Genomic DNA, 27,544 nt, shown 5'->3' on the forward strand with positions numbered 1-27,544 from the left:
ATTATAACAATCTTGAGCGGAGAACGCTAAGATTATTCGAAACAGGAATAGAATGGCTATTATGATTTATACGTGTGCAGGCAATTGAAAGTTAAAGTGAACGAGTATTTGGGACTTACTATTTGTTGGAATATACAGGGTGGCCTATTTTAAAAGAAGCAGGCAAATATTTCAAAAAATATGAAACATACGGAAAAACGTTTCAGACAAAAGTTGTTTGGTTTGAAGGGGGACATAAGATGGTGTCATTGGTTTGACCTTGGATGGTCGTTTAAAGCTCACGTGAACGACACCATTAATTTCTTAAATAAAAACCCCTATTTTTCAATGCATATAATAAAGTATTTTTTCGTTAAAAACTTTTGGAATTATGAGGCTTGAAACTTCTAGTATTTTGACATAAAATACAAAATATCTTGTAAAACATTACCACGCACACAAACATTGGAAATCTGGGCCCCGGTCAAATTTCTCCAAACTTTGTGATTTTTTAGCTTATGACCTCCCGATCAAAAGTCCTTATGGGCCCGAACCTCCAGGAAGTCATGGAAGAGAGTTATGGGCTATGGAAGTCGACGGAATATAAGTAGTCGAGTATACACGTTTTTACCCTTGAAATGTCTCGAATGCGAAGGGGATCAATTATAATAACTAATGGGACAAAACTTCTTGAACTTGGAGAGGACTATCTGATAGTCTGACCCAATCTTGGCTATAAAGTCTAACTAGGGTCCGGTAGGGCCCAGCCAGGTTTTTATGATGGAAACCTGGATTCATCGCAGAATTACATTCTGTGACTAGGAATATATTCATATATAATACTAACATTTCATAACTGACCCGACCAATTAAAGCAAGATTCGGTGTGGACCCGACCGGTTAAGGTAAGATCCGTTGTGGACCTGACCAATTAAGGCAAGATCTGGTGTAGACCCGACCAGTTAAGGCAAGATCCGGTGTGGACCCAACCAGTTAAGGCAAGATCCGGTGTGGACCCGACCGGTTAAGGTAAGATCCGTTGTGGACCCGACCAATTAAGGCAAGATCCGGTGTGGACCCGACCAATTAAGGCAAGATTCGGTGTGGACCCGACCAATTAAGGCAAGATCCGGTGTGGACCCGACCAATTAAGGCAAGATCTGGTGTAGACCCGACCAGTTAAGGCAAGATCCGGTGTGGACCCGACCAGTTAAGGCAAGATCCGGTGTGGACCCGACCGGTTAAGGTAAGATCCGTTGTGGACCCGACCAATTAAGGCAAGATCCGGTGTGGACCCGACCAATTAAGGCAAGATCCGTTGTGGACCCGACCAATTAAGGCAAGATCCGGTGTGGACCCGACCAATTAAGGCAAGATCCGGTGTGGACCCGACCAATTAAGGCAAGATCCGGTGTAGACCCGACCAGTTAAGGCAAGATCCGGTGTGGACCCGACCAGTTAAGGCAAGATCCGGTGTGGACCCGACCGGTTAAGGTAAGATCCGTTGTGGACCCGACCAAAAGGCAAGATCCGGTGTAGACCCGACCGGTTAAGGTAAGATCCGTTGTGGACTCGACCAATTAAGGCAAGATCCGGTGTGGACCCGACCAATTAAGGCAAGATCCGGTGTGGACCTAACCAATTAAGGCAAGATCTGGTGTAGACCCGACCAGTTAAGGCAAGATCCGGTGTGGACCCGACCAGTTAAGGCAAGATCCGGTGTGGACCCGACCGGTTAGGTCTCTGACACGCTTGGCTCTAGAACACCGTGACCGCCGGGGCACGAAGCCCTCGGGGCACGCGCTCCGCCTAACCGAGTAAGTAAGGAAACGATGAAAGTAGTGGTATTTCACCGGCGATGTTGCCATCTCCCACTTATGCTACACCTCTCATGTCTCCTTACAGTGCCAGACTAGAGTCAAGCTCAACAGGGTCTTCTTTCCCCGCTAATTTTTCCAAGCCCGTTCCCTTAAGGTTAGATCCGGTTAAGGTAAGATCCGGTGTGGACCCGACCAATTAAGGCAAGATCCGGTGTGGACCTGACCAATTAAGGTAAGATCCGTTGTGGACCCGACCAATTAAGGCAAGATCCGGTGTGGACCCGACCAATTAAGGCAAGATCCGGTGTGGACCCGACCAATTAAGGCAAGATCCGGTGTGGACCCGACCAATTAAGGCAAGATCCGGTGTAGACCCGACCAGTTAAGGCAAGATCCGGTGTGGACCCGACCAGTTAAGGCAAGTTCCGGTGTGGACCTGACCGGTTAAGGTAAGATCCGGTGTCAACTTTCCTACATATATCAATATGTATCTATCTCAATTACGATCATTTCTCCCACCAGCATCCGCGATGTTATCAAGGAAGCCAGTGCTTGGGTATTTAACATTTGGTTGATGACGCGCATATCTCAAGAACCATAACACACTTGCTATATGTGCGCATGTCCCGAGAGTCCAGCTCCTGTCTTACATGTACAGTAATAACCGAGTATAGGCTCGTTATTATCATGTTGTCGGCATCGTTCTGTAAACTGTATATCCACAATTGATATCGTGTCGCGTTGCGAAATCTTGAATAGACTCTAAGGCGAACAAGACCAGCTTCTTGTTGATGTACATCTACCTGTAATATTTCGCTATTATCTCTCGAAAGTTTGTCCTGTATATAAGAAGGAGCGAGTTCTATTTGGTATATACCCATAGTTAAGTCTCTCAGATAATTTAGTGTAAGGGGTGGAAAATCTAAAACTTGATTGTGATCGAGTGTATTCCAGATAGCAATACGTCTTCCTAGATTTTCTTGAAGAACTTTATTTTGTAGGTTATTAGCAGTGCGTGCTCTCTGAAGCATTTCCCTAGCTAAATCAGCTGTAGCACCTTCCATTAAAATATGCTCACGATATCTATTAATAAGTGCCCCGGCTATGAGATAATATTCACGAAGGTGTATAACGTGATGGTACGCTACGATTCCCTTGAAAAATTTAAAAATCATTTTTATGTGCCCATTACGAGCTTCCACAATCCATCGACTTTTAGTTATCAATCTGGAGTCGTTCGCATCTTCTGTACTGAGTTGAGTTTGATTTTCTTGAAGTAACGGTGGCATATGAGTTTCTATTCCCAGATTTTGTAGGAGAGGCAGAACATCTCTGTATCCACGATCAACTATAATGATAGCGTTTTCTCCCAACCATTCTCGTAAAGCACCCGCATCATTTTGAAACTCTCTCTCTAGCATTGCGGCATCATTGTTCCTCGCATCAGAGAAATAAGGACCGTGGATATCCAGGATATAACCATCGGGAGCCACTATCAGAGCTGGTTTAACCAGATGCCTTCCTTTGTGTAGGCAGTATGACTGCCTCAGAAGCTTGAAAATTGCTTGACTTTTCAATGTAACTGTAAGTGCCATCGATACATGCAATAACCTTTCTTATGTTTTCTTCTTCATTGTATAAAGTGTTAGCAAATTCCGTGACATGTTGCTGGATGTACTGCTCGCGGGTTATTGCATTTAATCCTATGTTTTGCGGTACAAAACGGATCATCAATGATTTCCTGACAGTACTAATCGCCATGCTCACGGCTTGTCTACTGTTATAATTAAATATCAGTTTTAGAAAGTCATCAGACAGTCCTTGCTTGAGCTTGCACAAGAACATTAATAAATCTTTTTTATAGACATACCTGTTACGATTGTTTTCTAATACAGGATCACAAAATGTTAGCATTTCATTAAATTGATCTTTGGTGATAGCAGTAATCGACCTAAACTCATCATCGGAGAATGAATTTTCATTTTCAAAATCTGGTCGATCATTTTTAGCCATTATCCTCAACATGTTCAAAAACTCCAGGAGTTCTCTACCAACGAATCTATACAACCTATCCAAGTACGGGAGTCCAGGTAGTAAAGCCCGTAGAATGCAACCTTCATTATCAAGGTGCTGAGGACAACAGCGAGCATTTTCAGTAATGTAAACATTTGCATTTACGTATACATTCGCTCTACAGTTCAAAGATAATCTTTCAGTATGTCCATTTCCATGACAAATGAAACAAGCGTGATTATGAACTTGTCTCAAGACATTCAGTCTTGTGTATAATTCATCATTCTTGAATCGCATTTCATCATTGACGGAGCCACGACAAGTCAAACAAATGCGAGAATTCTCATCAATATCAGCAGGAGGCCTTCCTAAATTCCTCCGGAAACGATTAATGATTTCACGTCGATTTTCAGGATCATCTACAGGTATTCGTCCCAACACTCTAGGTCTTTGCACAATACCGCAAATGAAACAGTGTAGTCTGTTTTCAGTCATTGTAGACACAATTTATCTTATTTCAATCAATTTTCATTCATCCCTTGAAAATAAATAGTTATGCATAAATCATTACAAATACTGTGAAGAAAATATTCTGTTGAGGACTGAAGAAGCTAAATAAAAGGTAAATAAAGAATCAAGAAGTTTGTTTTATGGGGGGACCACTTGGTCTGTTATAGCTTTGACAGGACAATACCATGAATCAGTAAATGAAGCAATATCTGAAGTAAATCTCAGATAGGTTTTAACGATTTACTTGCATTTTAAGATTCGCTCCAATAATAGTCTTGATAAATAATAATGATAAATAATAATGAAAATTATAGAAACAAATGAGGGAAGAGATACTCAAGTAAGTTGATAGATAAAATAGTTCTAAAAAGAATTGTTTGTGAATAATTGGGAAACGAAAATCTCTTACTTTAATAAAAATCCTACTAAGAATTTAAGATTGCAAGTGATCAGAGATCTACAATCTGACTCCCAGCGGTCATTGGGTTCCAAGAGACAAAATGTCTGACAAAATGTCAGACTATCTAAGACAAAATGTTAATATTGCGAGTCTTAATATTGCGCAGTATCTGAATATATTCCTAGTCACAGAATGTAATTCTGCGATGAATCCAGGTTTCCATCATAAAAACCTGGCTGGGCCCTACCGGATCCTAGTTAGACTTTATAGCCAAAATTGGGCCAGACTATCAGATAGTCCTCTCCAAGTTCAAGAAGTTTTGTCCCATTAGTTATCATAATTGATCCCCTCCGAATTCGAGACATTTCAAGAGTAAAAACGTGTATACTCGACTACTTATATTCCGTCGACTTCCATACCCCATAACTCTCTTCCATGACTTCCTGGAGGTTCGGGCCCATAAGGACTTTTGATCGGGAGGTCATAAGCTAAAAAATCACAAAGTTTGGAGAAATTTGACCGGGGCCCAGATTTCCAATGTTTGTGTGCGTGGTCCTTTTCGGTAATCTTACCTTAATACTTTTATGCACAGAATAATGAGACAAATCAATTGATATAAAAAAGCATAGTTCCTTTAAAAAAAAATATGTAATTTGCAACACGCATCTGCATACTTTTTCTTAAAAGCAACTATGTTTTTTTTATACCAATTGATTCGTCTCATTATTCTGTGCATAAAATTATTAAAGTAACATTACCGAAAACTTAATGTTTTACAAGATATTTTGTATTTTATGTCAAAATACTAGAACTTTCAAGCCTTATAATTCCAAAAGTTCTTAATGAAAAAATACTTTATTATAGTGTTTTGAAAAGCTCTCGAGATTAGCTACAAGAATATGCATTGAAAAATAGGGGTTTCCATTTAGGAAATTAAAGGTGTCGTTCACGTGAGCTTTAAACGACCGTCCAAGGTCAAACCAATGGCATCATCTTATGTCCCTCTTCGAGCCAAACAACTTTTGTTCGAAATGTTTTTCCGTATGTTTCATATTTTTTGAAATATTTGCCTGCCTTTTTTAAAATGGGCCACCTTGTATATATATGTATACGTAAAAAAAAATATATATATATTTATGTCGGGCGTTAATGCTGACCGCAGGTCTCGCCGAGTCGCTAGTGGGGGTGATTTGTGGCACTTAGCGCGCACGGAATTTACTCGCGATACTTTAGGTTGGCGAACAACTGGGATGAGTATGCGGACTCAGAAGTGAACTGTCTCGTGTCGGATTGGAAGTGTCTCCAAGTGCGTAAAGTTGCGATTTTTATACAGAATTAAGGAGGCGGGATTATTTTTTAATATAATTTGATTGGTGGAGTTTTCTTCCGATCGTGACGTAACTTTCGATTTGTCGCATATCCCTTGGCGAGCTAGACATAATTATCTATATTTACGGTTGTCCATTGACGAGTTTTGTCGTAAGGCCCACCCCCACCGTTTTATTTTGGGAGTCTAAGTTATCGATTCTTCCAGTGACGCATCCATTTTTTTTTATTATTGTCGATTTCTTTTTTATTAGGGCTCTGGGTTCTTAGTTTATCTTGCGACCCTGTTTTTAGTACCGACAGATGAATGCATTCCATCTAATCTTAATTGCAGTTTTATTGCAAACAGAAACTTTTGCCACGTGCCCTTACAGATTTCTAAAAGCGCGTTTTAGACCTTGTTTCTGTTTGTCGGAACATTGCGCGGGCAATTTTGAGCTAGTTGCGCGATGCAATAAAGATTTTCGGCAAACTCCGTCTGAGATTAAGGCCTCTTTGGCGCGTCATGTCGCCGTGTTTTATAGTAGTGGGCCAGACAAAATTGACAAAACGTAGTCGTATATGCTTTGTCTGTTTGGATTTTATCGTCTGGAAGTTTTCTCGCGATTTCTCGATCTCGTTTAGCAAACAAAAAAAAATACGAAATAGCGTTAAGATCGTAACTCACTTGCCGATGGATGCTAATGTTCGGTTCTGATTTAATCACCGCTAATGTTCGGTTCTGATTTTAATCTTAAAAGCTACTCTTAAATTTTTAAGAAGTTTCCGCAAAAAAAGGAAATCGTGAAGTCCACAAGACGTAACACATGCTTAGGCTATTGATTTTAGAGAAATGCTTTCGCATATACTTTTTTATAGGAAATTTAATTCTCTACAAAATTGTCTATGTGCAATTTTGCTCTATCTCGAACGGTTTTCGCAGCGTTTCGAGTGAAAGGTCAAAAGGGGCCAATTTTTTATGGTTTTTGTTTTTTTTTGCAAAAACAAACGAGGTTGACGAACCACAAAATTGATATGTTTTTATCAATGCCATTTACTATCGAATGACATATAAATTAAGAGCTCGAATTTAAATTTGATTTAAGCCTCAAATAATCCGTAACTTGATTGACCTATATAAACATCTTTTCCAGGTTCAACTACCGAATTTCTAACCATGACGTACCTAATCGCCAGGGTTATAACAAGAAGGCTTCTTATGCCATAGTAAACCTTGGTTGTAGTAAACCTTGTTATAGTTCCATATTTTATCAACGGTTTCTAACGTTAACTTTTGACTAGCGTCACGCTTGCTTTCACTATCAAGCTCAAGCTCAGCGATTTGATTAAAATATTTGACTAATTTAACGTCCGAATGATTTCGTTGATCGTATCCTAAGAATAACTTAGAGAGATAAGTATTCCATATCACGCATTGCACAGTACCTTGCAGCCGCACGCTTCGGAGAGGTGGCCGAAAGCGGAGGACGGCCCGCGAGTCGGGCGCAATCGGGCGGAAATAACGACTGGCAGCCGCGAGGACCCGGGCAGCGATAGTGAGTCCGGAACGCTCGGATTGCGCGATAGCCGGGTTAAAGAAGAAGGACGAATCGCGACGAATCAGGGGCGTACCCGCGGTAAGAGGTCCGCGATGCCGGATCACCCATTCAGGGAGTCTTCAGCACACGTCTTAAGGGGATCCTGGCGTGACGGCCGAACTTCCTCGATGTCGATAATGTCGAACATTTTTAATTCCGTTCTAATTCGTTTTCTATCATTTTCTATATTACCGGCCTATATCTGCCCTTGTCTAACAAAAGGCAGCTGTCCTTGTTCGATTGCTGCGCCATCGCTACACGCCATACTGCTCTTCTTGTCATTCCGCATGTATATTTGCATGTATAAAAGTTAAAACAATGACACTTTTTTTCTAGACTTCTATCGTTGTTGTAATTGCACGATATTGTTCTTCAATGTTTTCCCTAGAGGGCTAGATTCTCATTTTGTATGTATAAACTGCAGTATTTTTGTATAACCAAATATTGTCGTCAGTGACAGCTCTATGTGCCCAAATTTTTAATTTTTTTTCGTTTTGGAAGTTAAAACCGATCTAGCCCTCTACATTTTTGTGCGTACTTTAATTTTACACCAAATTTTTGCAATTCCGTAAAGCCAATTAAAAGTGGTTTTTTTTTAAACTAAATGTTGGTAATTACTGCTACTACTGCATCCCCTTAAGGAGGTTGGAGCGATCCAATTGAGTCAATTGACGGTTTAAAAAAAAGTTTTTTATTAAGTCATTAAAAAATCTGTATTAGGTATCATTTTATTCTCCATACACTGCTATTGCATAAAACGTATAGTAAAAGTATCATATTATATATTAACTGTCATAGCATATTTTGACAGTTGTGTGTAATATTAAAGCTAAATAGCGCGCGCGAAGCGCGCGTCTGTGATGTCTAGTTATAGCTAAAAACGAAACACTTTTTTGCCAATGCCAACTTGAAAACTTGTGGTATTGCTAATTATTTCAATATAAAAATGGCATGAATATATGTTTTGCCGTTGATAGAATGAAATAATGATTATTACTGGTAGCACCCTTGACAATTATATAAGCTGTCGATTTTTTAATAACTTTCCGTCAATTATATTAAATACGATTGAAACTTGGCAACGTTGCACTTTTGTGAGGTTGGTAACAGTGCTCGCCTCTGTGTTGAGCCACGTAACGGCAGTTGCTAAACGTAAACATGCCCGTGAATTTTCTGTTATTCTAGGTAAGGTTAGGGTGACTTACATTATACATTTCCGACGCTGTGAATATACATTGCCGACTTAACTCGTAATATATTTGTTATTAGGTGGTGAATACGTGTTTTTTTCCGTTCTAAATGTTCGCATTAATTTACCGTACGTGTAGGCACGTTTTTTGAGCGTTTATCTTTACTAAATATTAAAGAAAATTGGGATCAATTATTGCCGCCAACGCTTTCTCCATATAATCCCATGTAAAACAATACATTTTTGGAATTTAATATCTCAGCTCCTGGATCAATAAATCTGAAATTTATTCCACACATGCGGTAGATCCTATACTATCATACATATTTTTTACAAACGAAAATCTTTGGTTGACCAAACTGCTCCAACCTCCTTAAGTGATTGGTTAGATATAAGTCCCAGCGATGCCCATAAGGCGCACTCATTTACACTAATTGTTAGTAATTACGTTTTCCGCCGAGAAGGCACGTGTTCATTTTGAATAAATAAAGTAAAGTTAGTTCTTAAGATAAACACGCCCGTAAAAGCGGCGTCGACGTAGTATGGCGGGGCCAGGAGTTCGAGGCACCAACGTCCTCGCCTGGAATAGACATTAGAAACATAACGCGCGGCACTCGAGATACACGTCTATGCGATTGGCGTTATCCTGAGTTAACGGTGCCGGGAGTTGGTGGCACGGACGTCTTCTTCAAAAACAAGTGTCCGAAAGTTTTACAAAACAATCCGAGGAACACGCCTATAAAGTCGGCGTCATCCTCGACGCAAGGGGTCAGGAGTTCGCGGCACCAGCATCTTCTCCTGGAACAAAGTACGAAGAGGAGCTCAGGGTCATCCCAGGAACATGCCTATAAGGTCGGCGTCAACCACAAATGACAGTGCCAGAAGTTGGCGGCACTAACGCCTTCTCCTGGAATATATAACGGAAAGATAATCAGGGCTATCTAAAGACACGCCTATGAAGTCGGCGTCAACGGGAGTCAACGGTGCCAGGAATTGGCGGCACCAACGTCTTCTCCAGGAATAAGTGATGGAAACGTGACTAGGGCGACCCAAGAGACACGCCCATGAGGTCAGCGTTGAACAAAAATCACCGTGCCGAGAATTGGCGGCACCAACGTCTTCTCCTGGAGCAGTTGACAAAACTAATACCAGAGCAACCTAGGAGACGCGATAGAAGGGTCGGCGTCGTCGGCGAACGCGGAGATAAAAAACTAAAAAACTTCGCCGATGAACGACAACGGGAACGTAATGGGGAGCGTCCCGAGAAGGTGCGCAGAGGTCCACGTCAACGCCCGCGCAACTCGAACAAACGCTATTGACCTGGGGAATCGGCGCCAGAAGGCGAGTGGAAAACCACCGGAAAACGACGAGAAGCTTCCACGGGTAAAAGAGTCCAGAAGTAATCCACGAGGCGAACGCGTGATTGTAAAGCGGTAAACACGTGATAGCGCGGATAAACACGAACCAACACAATAGCCGTGATTGGGTGCATCCAGAAGCACGACCGCTCACTGAGCGCTTATTGAGCGCTCAGTATATCCCCTAGATCTATCTACTGGATACAAACGCTTTGTGAGCTGCTCACGGTGAGCGCTCGCCACTTTCGTGAGCGTGGTTTTCTATCGCTCACTCCGCTTACTTTACGCTCTCTCTCCAATCTTCGCACCAATTTAATATCCCTAAAGGTTAGTAACTAAAATAATTCTTGTGCCGTTGTTAATTTTCATCTTTTAGTTGGAAAGTTAAGTTATTCTTTTTTGCAAATAATCAAAAAATTAACATATTAAGTAGTTAAACATTATTTAGATAAAGCATTTGTATATTTTTACAGGTGGCAGATAGTAAAGATAGAAATTAATATTTACGCAGATCTTTAGAGACCACCATGCCGCGTCGCTCCCACTCTACCACTTGTTATTGGCTGCATCCAGAAGCACGATCGCTTATTGAGCGCTCATTGAGCGCTCACAGGTAGCCGCTCAGTGAGCATTTTTGATGTACTGGATATATGCTCACAACAGTTTATTATACGCATTTATATGACTTATAAGTTATAGATATTTATTTGCATTTATAGTAGACATTACGTCTCTAAAGATCTGCGCAATTATTAATTTCTATTTTTACTACCTGCCACCTGTAAAAATATACAAATGTTTTATCTAAATGTTATTAGCTAGAGTAGAGATGTATTCTATATTTCGCATGTTACAAAATTATTAAAATTTGTAATTTTGTACAAATAAAATTTTCTCTTTTTTGCAGTATATGTATAAGCGTATTATGTTTTTGTGCCGTCAAATGTATTATGCTTTCTTTACTAAAAATTAGTAAATACATAAGAAATAAATTGTTTAAAAAAATATAATTACCAAAAAAGTGCGATATAAAAATTAAAAGTATGATAAAGAACAGATCACACGCACACACGCACGCCGCACGCACGCAAGCACGGACACACACACACACACACACACACACACAACTTTGTAGATTAGACTATATTTCAAAAAATGTGTACATATAAAATAATGTTTAACTACTTAATATGTTAATTTTTTGATTATTTGCAAACAAGAATAACTTAACTTTCCAACTAAAAGATAAAAATTAACAACAGCACAAAAATTATATTAGTTATTAACTTTTAGGGATATTAAATTGGCGCGAAGATTGGAGAGAGAGCGTAAAGTGAGCTGAGAGAGCGATAGAAAACTACGCTCACGAAAGTGGCGAGCGCTCACCGTGAGCAGCTCAGAGAGTGTTTGTATCCAGTAGATAGATTTAGGGGATATACTGAGCGCTCAATGAGCGCTTAGTGAGCGGTCGTGCTTCTGGATGCACCCAATAGCGAGCGGTACATGGTTACCAGTGAAAGTAGATCACAGGTAGCAAACACAAGTCATTTTGACGTCAAATACTAGTCATGTTTGTACAAATGACGTTAAATAACCAAAAAGCGACTATGTCTTTAAAAATGACATTATACTGACGTTATTCCATAACGTCATTATAACGTCTATTTTTAATCATTTTTGGTCTATGACATCAGCGACTAATAATGGACCAACGTTTATAAGACGTCATTTTAAAAACGTCTTAAAGTCGTCCAAATAAGGTCTTTTTGTAATATAACTATTTGTACTTCTTAATATTGTATAATAAAATAATAATAAAATAAAAACCACAAAATTAACTACAATATGTTTGTTTCGCAACTTTATGATTAAAGTGGCGAATTTATGGTATAAGTGGATGTAGTTGCGTGTGATTATAATTTTTATGATAACTATTTCATGCAGTGTTATAGCTATCAAGAAGATTATCATTAAAAGATTTTTGAACACTTTAAAGATGTACTTGTTATAAACAAGTAGCGAAACAATTTTTCATATAATTACATACGTATACATATGTAATACATATGCATTACGTATACAATAGAATAATTATAGGTAATTATGTTTTAATTATAATTATCATATTATCTGTAATTATATTATTCCAGTAAACACATACTTAGTCGGCGGAATAATAGTTGCAGATGCAAAATACAATTATAATTACATATTCACCTATGATTGTTATATTGTATGTAATACATATTAATTGTGTGTATCAAATTGTATTAAAAATGTTTTTTTAATCAAATGCACGCGCGAGCAATACAGCGTGACTGACCATTTTTACGCGTTCGCGGTTCTGTATTTGAACCTTTTATCGACCGTGACGGTAACGTAGCGCGCTTGCCTGCACCGCTCTGCACCGTAGCTCACCGGGTAACGGAACTCATTTCTGCTCCCCACTGTACATGATTTACAGTACCATATGTCTCTAATATATCCGAAAAATTTAAAAGAGTTGTTACAGATGCTACAGCACACTGTATCCTGAGGATATCCCAAGTTGTCCCAGATTTCCAAATATCCCACGGATATCACAACAGGTGATCCCGGGATATTCCAATAGGAGATCGTTAGATATCCTATTATGATCTCACGATATCTAAATATTCTGCCATATCCGTTGGCTTTGCATAAGATATCTTACGAGATCTTCTGAAGGATATCTTTTAGAATATTATTTATATTATTTTTCGTAAATTCTTAGGTTGTACTTGTAATATCTCACAGTAGTATATTATTTTTCGTAAATTCTCGTATACTACTCAGAATATATAAATTAATACGGATCAGAAAATAAAGTCCGCTCGCAGCGTGTTGCTTTCACCGACGACGCCGAATCGGCTAATGGAGGATTCACACTGCGTCCGATGTTCGACGTACGACGATCCGACATCCAATAAGAAATTTTTGTCTCTAATAATAAATTCTGTTATTGGATGTCGGATCGTCGTACATCGAACATCGGACGCAATGTGAATCCTCCATAAGTCCGAAGGCGGCGTGTTGATACGCGCGCATAGGCGAGCCGAAGTCGCCCCGATGAGAGTCGATCGGGCACGAAGCGCACGAAGCCACACGAACACGAAGTCGGAAGTCGGACATCTTGTCAATGTGCACGTTAAGGATGTAACGATGCGCCCCTTACGCTAAAGGATCGTCTCCGGCCACCACCCGCCGAATGCTGACGAATCCGTCGGGCGAGGATAGGGCGCGGTGCGCCTACATTTTTTTAAACGTTCGAAACGCACCGTGTGCGCAGGGAACCCGCCGCACCGGTGCCTTCCCGCACGACGCCGACGAGCGCCGACGGGAGCCGATCCCCGCCGAAGACAAACGCGCGGGATCGCGCCGCTCCCACCACCGCGCGATTCGCCTGACGATCGGCCTCCCTCCTGCCGAACTCGCCGCGCCGAGCGATATATAAGCCGGCGCGCTCGGCGAGACGGCACTTCGTTTATACCACGGCATTCCGCTGCTCCTGACGAAGCCTACCCGCCAGATCCTAGGGCGACAAAACAAGGTCCAGAGTATGGGCCCCGACTGAGCGTTCTCAGGTGTCCCCGAACTCCATCAAACTTACTCTCGACGGCCACGGCCCAACGAAATCGAGCGTGCTCATCCTCGCCGCAAAGATTCTCGCTACCGTAAGCTCCGGGACCCCGCAATCCTCCGCGGTACATATCGCGTCCCGTAATCTATTGTAATACCGCGTTTTCGCTACTCCGTTGCATCGCGCTGAGTGCGCCTGCACTATCCTGCCGTTCTAATGGACCGCGTTCCGTAATCTATGGTAGCACCGCGTTTTCGCTATCCCGCTACGTCGCGCCGCGTGCGCCTGCACTATCCTCCCGTTGTAATATACGGCGTCCCGTAATCTATTGTAATACCGCGTCCTCGCTACCCCGCTGCGTCGCACCCAGTGCGCCTGTACTATCCGGCCGTTGTAATATACCGCGTTCCGTAACCTACTGTAATACCGCGCTTACCTCATTTTGTAAACTAATGCTGAATAAATTATTACGTATGCGATTAACCTGATTATTGTCTCTGGGCCTTTCAGTCGAACTCCTGATCCGGCGAACTAGTCCGCGTTCAACGATAAAATTAGGCCGTTACAAGGATGTATTGGACCTATTTTCAAAGCGCTACCAAGTGGATAAAAATTTGTAAGAATGTTCTTTTAGTCTTCCTGATGTGCTACAAAAAAAGTAGAAACGAATCCACTAAACGGTTGCTGAGATATAACGATTTCAATTTTCACTGATTTTACACGTATTCTTATAGGAAGAGACGATTTTGACGGATAAAACAGCTAAAAAAATGTTGAAGGAGCGCTACCAATATTTTGAATTTTTTTTACATCTAGTATACGAATAGATGAAAATATCTGCCAAGTTTCAATTGTCTTCACTACACCGTTTTAAAGAAATAAATTATAACTTGAGATAATTGTGCTGTCGGCACGAATGTATCTCAATGGCTCGTGAAAGCGCGGCAACGTCACAATCAGCTGGGCAAGCAAAGCATACTTTTTTTCGCTTATTTATGCACGTTTCTACTCCAGCTTTTCGTTGAGCGAGTCTTTTTTCATAAACTGCTTTTGTCACTATTTTGCCTTTCCACCGATAACTTTTTGTGCCTGACATTGTAAAAATGTAAACGAACAGACATAACCTCGCACCTCGCAGCTCGCATCAAGTCTCGCACTGTTTTGGTACTGTGCAAGGCTGCCAACCTACGTGAATCGAGTCATACAGCGTTGTCACGTCTCTTTTGAGAGAGTCGCATAACAATGTTTATAATAAATAATATTCAAAATTATCGTTTATATGATACATATTTATCTTTTTTGACGTTATTAAAGTCACATTTGTTTATCAGCACTGCTGAATAATGTCTTTCGTTTTAAAATAATTTGACGTTATAAAGTTGAAATCAGGGCATTTTCACTGCCCAAAGTTTAGGCTCATAAATTACAAAAATCACAAATAATACTGGAAAAAACATTTTTAAAGTAAAAAATACCTTTCTAGGAGTAAAAATAAGACTCCTACTATTATTTGAGTATCTTACATATAGATTTACTATACGTTAGGCGTAGATATTCAAGTATTTCAAATTTTATGCACTTTTGTCTAAGATTGTACCTCCAATACATCCTTAACAACGAGTGATCGCGACACGAGTTATTTTCCTTCAGTGTTCAAAGTCAACGATCGGTATTCATCTTGCGCGGTATCGCCGCCCAATCATCCAAGTGCGTGAATGTCCAGAGAGACTATTCTCTACGAGTGATTATCGAGTTCATCAAAAGAACTCGTCCCAAATCTCTGTGATCGTATCGCGTTCGCGCTTGGGGTCTGCCTCGCAAACAAGATTCTCCGTTCGACAGCAACGTACGACAGCACGTACACGGATACGTGTCTTGTGTGTCGTCCTGAAATATTTTGCTGACGCAACGTTTTGAAGTTTATCGAGGTGACGGGTAAGTGTTACATCGTCCGTGCGTCAGCGCGAGAATTATTGTTCAGGTTAAATAGCGCGACTCAGACAGCATCGCGAATACAAGTGCAAATACAAGTGCAACAGCGCTTTTCTTTGAGTCCGTGTGTAAATCGCGACAATGCCGAGGGTGCAAATGTTAGGAACATTATGCTGTTGCGACGTACCCGAGTGTTTTTCATGTTTGTGTCCTCTGGTTTAGGTGAAAGCGAGGCGACGGCCCAGCAGTACCTGACGTTGGCCGATGGAAACGTGGAGATGGCAATTAGCCTGATATTCCAGGGTGGCAGACCGCCGGAGACCGAGAACGCGGATCCTGAGCCGCCCGTGAGGGCTCCTATATTGCCCACGCGTGAGACGCTAGTGCCTTCGGAGCCGATATGTTCATTGCCACAATTGTCGAACAACGTGTATGACAGATTCCGTGATTTTGCGGCAGAAATCCGTACGCATTTTGTCCTAGAACTTATATCAATTAGAATATGTATACGCACTGGACAATTAAGAATAAGTAGTGTGGCCGCTATGCCACTTTCGTTTGGGCGTCGCGTGCCCTTCGCAGAGGAGATGCCGTAGCGTGAGAAGGATCGTCGAGTGAGCTGAGAGACAGATGTATATAATAAATAGGTCGTTTATTCTATTGTCTTATAATACATATGTTGGTGTGTCAGTGTGCTGGAGGAGGCCCTGAGAAGGGCCGTGGAGGCGGCCCTGAAAAAGGCCGTTTGGGCTCTTCTTGTGCTGTGGTCTGGCCAGTGCTTCGGAGTCGATGGCCTGGTGTACAGCATCTACCCTCGATAAGCCGTCGGCTACGACATTGTCTTTTCCTGACACAGGTCGTAGGTCCGTGGTGAACTGGGCCGTATATTCGAGGCGTCGTGTCTGCCGTGGTGAGCTGCTTGGTAGGTGATGGTGGCAGAGGCGACAGGAGTGAAGGCACCGTCCATGATAGTTGAGGAGAAGTGTAGCGCCGGACTCTCACGTCCCTCGTTGAGTGTGCGTGGAGGACGAGTCAGTCGTACCGGTGAGAGCTGGAGCGGGACGAGCTTCCCCGTGTGGCCAGGACGGTGGTCCAGGGGCCGCTGAGGGTGTCTCGGTGTCGGCAGGCGGAGTGGCGCAGCTCGTCTCGGTGGCGGCCGTAGCTTCGGCGGCGGCAAGGTGGCGGCGAGATGTAGTATCTCTTATCCAAAAGACTTCTCCTGGTCTTGGCGGTGAGCCTGCGAGCAGTCGATAGCTCCTTAGGCCGTCGCCGTGTGGCCTTTTATTTTGCCCTGACTGGAAATGAAACGCGAGAAAGTCTGCCACCTGTTGGCGGCACTCTCATATAGCTTCGCGGGCCGCAGTCTGGCCCACGCGCTCGGCGCGTGATCGGTTGGCGCGCGCGCGGCGCGCGTACCGTTCCGATTGTGTGGTCGAGAGACCGCCACAGGTAGTATTAGTGGGATGGTTGCATGGATGGTATGAGGATGTTAAGTTTTTAAACCAAGTTTCTTCAAATATACTTCTTGGCATGTAAATTGAAGTTAATAAGTTATTATTATTATTATTACATGCTGGTAATTAATGTAGGATGACAAGAGGAAGAGATGACTCGCAGAGTAACTGGCACAAAGCTGTGACGTGACGAAGTCGCGTCCTCCACCCAGACAGTAGCTCGGCCGAGGGGAAGGTCGGGGATGGCGCCCCGGCCTGAGTAGAAGAGGGTCACTCGTGCTAATCGTTTTTTAGTTAGATTTTGTAGGAGCGACAGGCGGTGCCGGAGTATGAGATCCAGGAAGATGTGAATGTAACGACCGGAGTGTCGCAACGTGGGAAGGAAGGACACTGAGGGAACGCTGGAGTGAACGGTTGACCGACGGGCGGGTCACGCGGGCCCCGCCACCAAGGCGCATGGCAGGTCTCGCCCAGCACATCCCTGGCCCCGCCGCAGCATAAGGAAGGGGTGCGTCACCGCTACCGCGGAGCGAGTGGACGCCCCGGACGCCTTACCCCGGCGGTACTTGGGGCGCCGGGCCGGCCGTTTATCACTGTCGAATCAGCCGCAGGCAAGGAGCCATCCCTTGAGAAGTATCCCGACGCCGCCGAGCAGCAGCGAGCAACGACCTTGTAAAAAATTTCCACTCCGGTATTGTCGCGTTATTAAGGGCTCGATCTCGGCTACGGCCCCGTACGATCGAATGTAATTACCGACTAGATTACCGCGCAGATCGACCAGATTAACCTCTACAGGTGGTCGCCGTGGATGCCGATTAACTTGCCGTGGTTTTTCGTTGAGATCGCGGGCACGTGGCCGGCCGAGATCATAGCCAGAAAAGTTAGTAAAGGCCCTCCTCGAGAACTCTAAACGCGGCCGACAGTCACTTCGCGTTTATTGTATAATGTCTCATATTTGTGAATCGTGTGCGGAAGCGTGCCGCGGGCGGTGCGCTTCGGCAAATGTGGTCGTATAGAGTTGCGTATTTGTGAATATCGGTGCTCGTTGTGTGCGGAAGAGCACCGTACGTTTCGAGAAATATTGCTTCGGGCATTTTGCGGCGCACCGAGAGCTTCGCGGATATTTTGTGTCGCGTGTGCGAGCAAGTATCGTCGCGCGTGCTTGAGAAGGGATTTCGCGAGCGTGTTGTATAACGTTACGCATTTGGTTGGGAATTAATGTTTCGTGCCTCATGTCGGGTTCGTGAGAATCATTGCGTGTTCGAGTTTACGGTATTGCGTCACATTCGACCGTGCATTCGCGTTTGATGTATAGCGCCGGGATTTTGGAAGGTACCCTACTCAAGGGAAGGGTTGTGTATGCGGATTGATGAGTTAGCGTATTTGCGCCGTGCGAACCGAGATTATTGTATGGATCGAGTCTACTGCGTATCCACGATTAAACGAATCGAAGCTGCTGAGCTCGCGTAAGAGCCTCACGGGGACTTTGCGTTATCGTTCGGACAGGTATTGTCGTGCTTGCTCGAAAAGAGGATCTCGCGGACATGAGACTATCACGCGCTCCGCGCGTGTGTTAGCCGCCGATTCGGTTACCGCGATGCGACCGAACGTCTGAATTGTATCTGGTCCTGAATTCGGACTATATTCTGCATATCACCCGTATGAAATGTATCCTTATTGTTATTATTTCTCGTTACGATTTGATTTGTGTGGACTGCGCTACGCCCCTTCTCGCTCCTCTTCAAAAGAACGTTACCAACGCCCTGAGCTTGCGTCGAGGCCGGAAAAACGGACATTGTCGAGACGTGGTGCGCGTCTATAATCGCACCTGGCGCCCAATTGAAAAGTATCGATAAATATCTGAGATACGGAAGTCACGGTAAGAGATTTGACAGTGTTAGCCTCCCCGAGGGATATTGTCTGGTCCGAAGGCGAGTAATTTGCAGTCGCGCTCCTTCGGCTAGCGAGACCGAGGGAAATCGGGTCGCAAAGCACATATCTCAAAAGAAAACGAAGCGACTGAAAGATCTATAATATTTAGACCACCATGCAATATTCTCTTCTTAGGCTCCTTCATGGAAGCACGGGACCACGCGAAAACTTTAAATCGTTGGCTGTTCGTTAATGTTCAGGATCCACAGGAATTTTGTTGTCAGATTCTCAATAGAGAATGTTGTCCAACGAGCATATCCAAGAAATTGTGAAGGATCACTTTATCTTGTGGCAAGTATGTTTTATCACCTGAATATTATGTCACTTTCTATATATAGTTGACGTTCTGATTTATCGAGTTACATTTGTTGCTTTTAATTTTAGGTCTTGTCTAACACTTTGGACGGGAAACGTTATATAGATTTACAAAGTGGTGGCATATCCTTATTTGGCGATTGTAGATCCTAGAACGGGAGAATGTATGAAAACTTACAAAAATATTACTGTGGACAGTCTAATATCTGATTTAAATGATGCATTAACCACACATGCATCTCCCGAAAGTTCACAAGTTGCATCTGACTCTTCCAAAGATTGGAATTGTTTTCCTACGTAAACGCCGCTAAAACGAAATAATATAGCTGATCAAATAAAATTAGAGAAAATTAGTATTTAAATTTTACATTTTAAAATATGGTTTAGCGTAATGCAAAAAAAAAACAAAAATATTTAATTTTAGATCCAAGGTGTAGAATAAAAACAATTGAATAAATTGTTAGATCCGCCAGTGTGTAGTTAAAAATAAATGCGAGATTAAGCGACCCAACTGGCCAGTATCAATTTATTTAATTAACTCACTACGTTTCGACCTTAATTAGGTCCTTTTCAAGTAGGTCACGCAACAATGGATCATGCGTCGCCAAATGCTGCGTCTAAACCGCATTGTGCGAACGCCACGTTAGAACGAATATGTCCATAAGTATGTCGAATATAAAAATAGAAGACATATCAATGGTAAATCGTAAAAACTTTCATGTAATGTGCGTCAAAAAAATAAAAAATAAAAAGTTTCCGAGAGTCGCAATGTAAAGTTTTAGGAGAATAAAACAGATTATTTTCTCCACTAGCTCCGTTCCGTGCCATATTCAAAGTCACAATGATACGTATAATACACAATGACTAACTACAATATGATGTGTTCCGAAAGTACCGTATGACAAACCAAATCATAAACAAATTAACGTGTTCCAAAATACTGCAGACACAGACCGAACTCAATTACATGTTATACAGCCTTGATAATTCAATCGTATATCGCGGGCAAATTCTCCGTATTTTTTTGGAGGTTGACAGTGCACTTGTTCTTTTTTATGAAAAACATTTCAGAAATCTCTCTTTTTCTGAAATGCTTCTCCTTAAATAGAATCTTCGGATTCTGCCAATCGAAATCGTGGTTTTGAGAGAGACGATGTTTAGTAACGACCGAATGATTATCGACATGTTTTTTGACATCGCTCCGATGTTCCTTTATGCGCGTCTCTAAATGTTGCTTCGTTTGTCCGATGTAACACGAATCACAATTCACACAATCTATCTCGTAAACAAGTTCGGTCTGCTTGTAAGGTTGTAATATGTCTTTTCCTTTCCTAATTATACAATCCAGTTTTTTCGGAATCGTTAAGAGAGTCTTAAATTTGACCCCCCCCTCATTGTGCGTTTAATATTAGCGCTAAGGCCTTCGACATACGGTATCGTTATCGAGTTGACAGGATCTCGACGCACCTGTGTGTCTGCACTCGCACCGCTCGGATTATTCAATTTTTTTATAAGTTCACCTCGTCGGACACACATATACTTATTAACGACATCAATCGGGAAACAGTTATTTAAGAGTATATTTCTAACTATTGAGATGTTATTGGAATGAAACTGAGTATTAGAGAGCAGAATAGCTCTATCCACTAAATTGCGTATAATGTTGACTTTATATTTGAAAGGATGATTCGAGAAATAATTAATGTAGCGTCCCGAGAATGTTGGTTTTTTGTACCAATTTGTTATTAATGCATTCTTCTCACGAATTACGGTGGTGTCAAGAAAGTTTAATGCACCATCTGTTTCCATTTCATAAGTGAACTTTAATCTTGTGTTATAGTTATTAAACATATAGTTATTAAACATATAGTTATTAAATGTTGTGAGAAGCTCATCAATTTTTTACTTGGGAACTACCGCAGAAATATCATCAACATATCTACGATAGAATGGTACAACAAAACTCAGCGACTGCAGCGTCTCGAGATCCTCCATAACGAGGTCAGCGAGGATCGGGGAGAGGGGGATCCCTGTCTTATTCTCCTAAAACTTTACATTGCGACTCTCGGAAACTTTTTATTTTTTATTCTTTCGACGCACATTACATGTAAGTTTTTACGATTTACCATTGATATGTCTTCCATTTTTATATTCGACATACTTATGGACATATTTGTTCTAGCGTGGCGTTCGCACAATGCGGTTTGGACGCAGCATTTGGCGACGCATGATCCATTGTTGCGTGACCTATGTATTGTTTCTCACTTGAAAAAGACCTAATTAAGGTCGAAACGTAGTGAGTTAATTAAATAAATTGATACTGGCCAGTTGGGTCGCTTAATCTCGCATTTATTTAATTTTAGATGCATTCCATTTATCTCTCCTGTTTCGCGTGCTGCTTCTCCCTCCCGTAAAACAGATTGCGTGCGACGACGAAGTGTTTGGTTCGCATACGTTGGAGTCAATTTGTGATACCAATTGTGTATTTGTGCAATACGTACCAACAACTCAACGAATTTTGCTTTGTCTTCTCGTTTTGTAATAGGTATGTTTCGTCGAGAGGATGACATGTAGTCAGGTTTTCAATAGTGACGGCGGAAAGGATTATATATAATATGCGCTGTCGTGCGAATAAGTGTTATATTGTCTATAGAGGAGGATGTTTCAATGTTATGCTCACCGATATTACGTCTCTATTGGTTCTCCATATATGCAGAATATCCCATAATGTTTTTTTTTCTAGAAAAATATATTATGTACAGACATGTGCACATACGTATGTAACATAATATATGTGTACTTATGTATATATGTGTGTGTACATCTATGTATACTGAAGAATGGTCCGTATATGGAAAGACTATATAATTTTGTAACATAATACAACACGTATTAAAACATCCACGGACAATATGATGCCTTCCCTTGCCATACCCTTATAAAAATTTTTCACCGTTTTTGCACCGTTTTTGGACCGCGAGAACGGTCAGTTTAAGCAGTAAAAACGTGCATTTGGTTTAATAAGTTGTGACGACCACGACGATGTCCTCACGGTCTCGCCGGCCGTGAAGGAGCGCGCAGTCGCTTTGTTCACTAAGGATCTTACGAAAAATCAATCACGACAAGACTCTCAGAAACCCAGATGGTAGCTCGACTAAATTCCTCGAAATATTGGGCGCCAGGTGCGATTCCTCGCACCACGATCTACAAGATCGCAATTCTCTCAGGTGTGAGTTTCTTCGGGCAATCGCGGTCGGAGGAGGAGAGGGAACGTAGCACAGTTAACACACGCAAATAACAATAATACAAAAATAATGTATTTGACAGAAAAGATTACGTGAGAATAAATCAGCAAGTTGTTTCAGACTGAATCGGTGAATTACAATTTTAGAAATTACTTCAGAATAAATCGGCAGGTTCCTTTAAAATGAATCGGTAAATTACAATTTTTCTCTCAGATGTTTTTCTGCGGAACGCGGGAACTATGAGATACAATAACGCGGAAATTAGCCTAAGGACGCAACTTATAAGCCGCCGTTACACGACCGCAATACACAATACGCGATTACACGAACGCAAGACACAATACCTACGCGCAACGACTTCCCAACTGCCAAATCGTTCCCAGTTGGTAGTCCCGAAAAGACACAATACCTACGCGCAACGACTTCCCAACTGCCAAATCGTTCCCAGTCGGTGGTCCCGAAATGACCATCCGCGACGTCTCGCAAATGGTCCCAAAATGGCTAGACGCGGACCTCCCGCGAAAGGCCCCAAAGATCCAAGACCGGTGCCTCACGCCCCGGGACGTGATTGCGCGAACATTACTCCCCCGTTCTGCGACAATACGGTCCACCTCGGCGCGAAGGACACCTCGCTACATTACGCACCATGGTTACACAAAACGCTATTACACGAAACACGAAGACACGACGAAAACTACAACAAATCACACGGTGACTGTCGGCCGCGTACTATTTTTCGGGCAGGGCGATCCCACATTACTCTGTTGGCTGGGCCCTCCGTCAGTATTCCATTCAATAATTATTTACTCGATAATACTCATCTGTACAAACGCGATGCTACAAAATACTTCGCGACACAGTACGCGATTCTCTAAGCACGCTTCCCGCAACTCTACGCGGCTCTCGGAAGGGCCCCGGTCGTCAGAACGATCTTACGTGTACTCAAACGTGAGTTACGAGGTGCTCGAGTAGTGGCCTTACAAATTCCGCAAGCTCGGCTGCCGGTCCTCTCGGGAAGTTGTCCCTCGCCACGCCGACACGACAGTGACGATCCTCTAGCCCGGCGGGATCACGTCGGGCCCGCGCCTGCGCGCGCCGTGCTTGCAAGCCCTCCTTGCCGATCAGCCCTATGCGAGCCGAGCGCCATCCGCTTCCGTCGGCGCTCCTCGTGGCTTCCTCGCTCGCCGGCGGCAGGTTTGAAAAGCCTATTCTCGAGTCCGGCTGACCGGGCCGCGACTCTGGTGCCGGTGTACGACGGCCAGGCTGGCCAGGCCATGGCTCCGTCGACCGGTAGGCAATGCTCCGTGGCGATCTCCCTCCTTCGCGATTTGGCAGGCTTCATCCCGGCGAACATCGGGGCTGATGCGCTCGCCCTGCGAGACGCTCCAAGCAACATCGGCATATGGGCCCAATCGTGACCCGCCCGCCGGCCAACTCCTACGTAGAACGCCTTCCGTAAACTCCCTCGGCGCTACTCAAGTCGTTACAATTTCCTCCTGGCCATCTACTCGATACCTGAAATCTTCGAAAATAATATAAGGTACCGAATTCTAACGCTGCCGCCCCGCCTCGCCCCGGCGGAGACGACATCCCTGACGTTTCCCCCGGTCGAGCTATCGTTACGACAGGGGACGTGACTATGTCACGTCACAGAGTACGACCCGTTTTTGAGGCGCAAAGGGTCCCTTTTGCTTAAAAACGAGTGGTTAAAGCGGATTGCGTACGAGTATATCCGAGTAGTAATAACGTATTCTTATGAGTATTTTTGAGTGGTAAATACGTGCTGTGTGCGGTTCAATGCTACGTGCCAGTATCGAGTCAGTATCGAGCCGACACTGATTTCCGATATTCACCCGACATAAAAAAAAATTATTTATTTTAAAATTTTATTACTATTTTTTAACTAAATTTGTTTCTTAAGATGCAGTCTATGATTATAAATATTTTCTCGTATTTAAAAACACATATAAAAACACACTTACCTCAGTGGGATTCGAACTCGGGACCTCTGGATCGTGAGCCAACTGCCTTACGTGGTAGACTACTTCTTAATTTGATATAAGTGTTATATATAATCTACATATGTCATAACCAGCGCAAATATATAATTTTTCAAAAATTATATTAAGAAACAAATTCAGTTTAAAAAAAGTATTAAAATTTTGAATTGGACATATGATATAATATTTCTTAATGTCGGGTGAATATCAGAAACCAGTGCCGGGTTATTACGAAATTTTGTGTTCGTAAATATATTTATAAAGTTAAAACATCCTTATCAAATCCTTACAAGGGCCTTATTAGATAAAAATAAGAAAACCTTTCTTATGGAATCCCTAATAAATAATGATCGGGACCTCATTAGGTCAAAATAAAGAAACCTTTCTTATGGCATCCCTAATAACTAATGATCGGGGCCTTATGTTATGGTAGGCCATCCCTAACTTTCTACACGGGATATTGCACTTATAGAAACGTTCAATGCAAATTTCTCGCGAATATTTGAATATTACATCGTACCACTTATCTATATTAGTGAAGGATAAATAGTGTAAGTACTAAAACATTTAACCCTTACGGTACACTTTGAAAAGGTTTTTAAGTTTGTAGAATAAATGTACTTCAATTTAGAGATAAGGAGGAGATAAGGAGTGGGAGTCTTTCAGAATTTATGAGAAATTTTGATGGATAGAAATTGAGCTGATTCTAAATCCCCCTGTATGTACCATAAGGGTTAAAATCGGGCGAAATCCGCGGATATTTTCTTGTAAATAAAAAAGAAACGTACTAACGTATTGTCACTCATCAACTGAAAAATGAGTATTGAAAACGGACAACCTACTGTGTCCTCATCCTTGTGAGTAAAAAAGGAACGTATTAACGTGTTGTCACTCATCGATTGAAAAACGAGTATTAAAAACGGACAATCTACTCAAAAATACTCATACGCATACTCGCGTATACTCATCATGTTCTTTCGCAGTAGACTGCGCGTGCTTGAGAGTGCAAGAAACGGACACAAAAATGATAAAACGGGTAAAAACGGGCTAAAAACGATCTATATGAGGTGTAAAAGCGGTGAAATATTTTTGTAAGGGTATATGTATCATTCGTACAATTATAACTTGCCGCTTACTGTAATGCGCTGCAATTACGTTATAAAGTCCATTCTAATTATTTTCTATCCGAAATATCGAGATTACCGTCTGACATTGCAATCGACGCCCAAAAGCTTGTCGTCCGCAAAGACACACCTCTCGAACTTCTCTTGAAAGCTAAAGCAGCGGCGCAGATGCAGACTAAGCGGGAGAAAACACCAGCAGGGGACGGAGTCAGAACCAAGGCGGAGTTAAAGACTTCCGAAACCAGAATCCATACCTCTACTCCTATTCCCGAACATCCAGAAAATAATCTCAATGTCAGCAGCGGTTCAGCGACGACCATAGCCGTTGACAGCAGCAAGCCTGATGGGACTGACGAACAGCTGATCGAGCAGAGCCAGACGACCCGAGAGGATGACGCAGAGCCAGCCGAATCTCAGTTGACAGAATTGTAGGTACCATACCTAGAAAGATAATACACTTTTGACATATCTCATATTGAGATGAATACTTACCGTAGATATGACAGAGTCATATCGTTTGACACATATATATAGATATATTTTATAAAGTCTTACATATAACATAACATACTCTTCCAAACGAGTGATATTTATGCGTGATAATAAATATTAAATAGCGTTACATATAACGATAGTCCAACAAGGGACAGATATAATATTATTCTTTGTTTTGATAAAATTTTATTATTTGAATAAATATTCATTTATATAGTGACAAGTAAAGTCACAGTATTGCGAGAAACACGTACATACGTTATTTTATCTTAAATGATGATTATTTTGAGTTCTTATATATTTTAAAGAGAAAGTTTATTGACAGGCCGATTAACATAATTGGGGTAGAAATTGATTAAATATCATCCAGAGAACACGCCCATATGTTCTATTTGTAATAATATACCGTATTTCAATTTTGCAACACGCGGCCGGAAACTTTAGCTTACTAGCAACACGCCGCTAGAAACTTTAACTCACCTGTTCAAATGAACTTTGCTGTTTAGCATGAGAATTGAGTGCGACTAGTCTCAATAGCTTTGTAAGAGTCTACATAGACTACACATATGATTTATTTGCGAAATTACACCATATTTCGATACTGGCAACACGCCGCCAGAGACTTTAACTTATTGTTAGTCGTTTAGATGAACTTTGTCATTATCAGTCCGAATAACTTCTAATCAGTCTTAAAATGATTGTAGTGACTTTTAGAAGTGAGCCACGTAATAATATTTTAATAAAGTCAGTTATTTCTTAACCATGCACGAAAAGGGTGAAAATTGAGAGCAGGCCTAATGATGCTTATCAGACCATGGATATGAGTCTCAATGATTGTAAACAGTGATATTCTAAAGTGCTTTTCTCAATTTTCTTATTTTTTCAAAGTCAAGGTCATTTGTTTAAACAACGATATTTTTATACTTTTAACGATACAATATCATTTCTTAGGACTGAATAAAGACGTCCATAGCGTCGAAACGTTAATTTTCCAGTTTAATTGCAAAAGTCAACATAGCGTAATGAACTTTTGTAATTTGCGTAATTATATAACTTTCTTATTAGAATCAGTTGATTTAACTTCAGAAAAGTCCAACAAACCCACATTGGTCAAAATTAAAGCTATTTTATAGATTTTACTCAGTTTTACAAGTTTCTTAATTAATTATCGACAATTATACATGTTTTATTGCATAGATTAACTTCTATTGAATCAAGAAAGATGTCTGTACAATCAGAATTGTTAATAAACATGTATTTATTAATTTCATTGACGT

At 41.8% G+C, this 27,544-nt stretch overlaps 1 pseudogene; it reads left to right on the forward strand.

Annotated features, from left to right (window-relative positions):
• Positions 1-15,674: 15,674 nt before the first annotated feature.
• Positions 15,675-26,204, forward strand: LOC139821394 (UBX domain-containing protein 7-like; annotated as a pseudogene).
• The last annotated feature ends 1,340 nt before the right edge of the window (positions 26,205-27,544 follow it).

Source organism: Temnothorax longispinosus, chromosome 11 (assembly GCF_030848805.1).
Source record: "Temnothorax longispinosus isolate EJ_2023e chromosome 11, Tlon_JGU_v1, whole genome shotgun sequence".
Taxonomy (NCBI): Eukaryota; Metazoa; Arthropoda; class Insecta; order Hymenoptera; family Formicidae; genus Temnothorax; species Temnothorax longispinosus.